Here is a 2,465-nt window from a genome sequence, read left to right as displayed (position 1 = left end):
GGGTATTGAACGTAACAGACTGAACCATCAGGGTTTTTGTACTCAACTTGATAGTCTTCAGTGGGTTGCGGGTTGGTACAATTAACCCAAGCCTGAGCTTGGTTAACCTGCTGTGGTTGCGTCTTCAATTCTCCGAGTTGCTTTGCAAGAGATTCCATCTTATTGGTGAGGGATTTGATGGTCTCCGTTTGATTGTTAAGTGCAGAGAGTGGGGCAGATGATGAAGTTGTTTCACCACTGTTCCAGTCATGATGATGCATCGTCATGTTCTCGAGCAATTCTCATGCTTCATCTGTGGTTTGGTTCATCAGATTCCCTTGAGCTGCTGCATCGATCGTCGTCCTATGATTTATCGTAAGACCATTGTAGAAGGTACAGATTTGGGCTGACCGTTCTAACTGGTGATTAGGGCATTTCTTCAGCAGGGTTTTGAAACGCTCCCATGCAGTGTAAAGAGATTCATCATAACTTTGTTTGAAGTTAATGATGTCATTCTTCAGTTTGGTTTGTTTAGAAGGAGGGAAATATTTTATTTAGGAATTTAGTCGCCATCTCCGTCCATGACGTGATGGAATCTTTTTCCAGTCCTTCAAACCAAGTTTGAGCATGATGAGTGAGAGAATAGGGGAACAAGTATAGCCGGACTATATCTTATCCTATCCCTGGCTGTTTGTAGGAGTTCGAAAGAGATATGAATTTATTAAGGTGAGAATTAGGATCGTGTGATGACCCGGAAATTTCTGACCAAATTTAAACTTAATCTTTGTATGATTAACATTTCCGACATGATAAGCAAAGTCTGTAAAACTGAATCTCAAAATTTTTGAACTACTTTCATATATTCAAATACCTTTCGGTTATTCATTACGATTCGCGAACAATTATATGTATATAGATACATATATATATACTATAACTTGAAAACGTAACAATGTATTAATTGTTTGATACCGTACATTAAACTTATTGGTTTAAATATTTATTTGAATATATATGATAAGTTGAAATATTAATTATATGAATAACTTGCCACGTATATTTAAAACGTGTTTATGAATGTTGAAAATATATATTAACTTGGTCATAAAATGATTTGTTATTATATATATATTAACAAATAGCGAGACAATGATTTATAGAAGTAAATGACCAAAACACTCGAAAGTTTAAGATGCACTTTGAATGATATAGTTTATTGATAATTTAAGACTATATTTTGTCAAAGGTACGAGTCACAAAACGTAAATTGCAAGTTTTCTAAGCGTACGAAAATGCGTTCGAAAAACCGGAACCGGGACATAAGTCGAGTGACAACGTACGAGTCATCGGAACGAAAATTACAAGTCAACTATGCACATGAATTTAATATAATATATAATTAATTATTTAAATTATATATATTATATATATTATATAATAATATGTCGACAAACAAGAAAACAAAAACATTTTGAGCTGGATCAGGCGGCCATGTGATCGCATGGGAAATACACTAAAAACCCATGCGATCGCATGGGCATCAGATTCCAAAAAGTTGCCTATAAAAAGCCAGTTTCTGCTCGAGTTTATTTACACATATATTACTCTATAAGTTATTTATTTATTTAAATTATTATTATTATTATTATTATTATTATTATTATTATTATTATTATTATTATTAAGATTATTATTATTTATTTTATTATTATTAATAGTATTATTATTATTATTAATTATATCACTTAAAATACTACGACGAGGTCATGAGCGTGTCACTTTCAAAATGGGTTTTCAAGCAGGATAGAGCTAAGGAAACTATGGGTTACTACTAAGGAGGTTATGGGTATTGTTCGAGGGTATTGCTCGTAAGTCAAACTAGTGTTTATCATCTTCGTTGCGTCTACGTACTTTTCTGAAATATTGAATCACAATATTGATACGTAAGCATTTATATTTTATCTTTTATAAATTAATAGTGTATCCATGTCTAGTGCTCGAGTATATATGTTTATGCATGCTTGTATACTAAATTTCGTCGTTAAACAGTTTATAATGAATCACTAATTAAATACATATACTACTGGTAAAAGGTATATGATATACATGTTTTTGGAAAACTGGCGAAAAATCAATAACTTTTCATTTAGATATCGAATAGTTTCGATGAACGGATTAAAAGATATGATCAACTGAATTATGATTGACGTTAATTGAAATTGCTTTTGAATCTGCAATTAAGATTTAAACAACTTGTTTACAAGATTGATAAAGTGAACTTTTAACTATTACCAACCGAGTAAATGAATCCTTATATAAGGTACGTCTCGTTTGTTGAACTATTGTCAAAATTGACTTTTTGAAATGACTTTGGATAACTTTTGTATGTCGATCTCGAGCATTAGGATTGTGATACACTATGACCTGACCTAGCTTGATAGACATTTATTGACCAACATATGTTCTCTAGGTTGAGATCTACAATT

The 2,465-nt window shown here is 31.9% G+C and overlaps 1 non-coding gene across 1 annotated transcript; it reads left to right on the top strand.

Annotated features, from left to right (window-relative positions):
* The first annotated feature begins 396 nt into the window (after positions 1–396).
* On the top strand, positions 397–503 carry LOC139886866 (small nucleolar RNA R71). Its single transcript, XR_011772727.1, has one exon. It is a non-coding gene; the product is annotated as a small nucleolar RNA R71 (small nucleolar RNA).
* Positions 504–2,465: the final 1,962 nt, after the last annotated feature.

The sequence above is a fragment of the Rutidosis leptorrhynchoides genome, chromosome 1, assembly GCF_046630445.1.
Source record: "Rutidosis leptorrhynchoides isolate AG116_Rl617_1_P2 chromosome 1, CSIRO_AGI_Rlap_v1, whole genome shotgun sequence".
NCBI lineage: Eukaryota > Viridiplantae > Streptophyta > Magnoliopsida > Asterales > Asteraceae > Rutidosis > Rutidosis leptorrhynchoides.
This window is presented reverse-complemented; position numbering and strand designations above follow the sequence as displayed.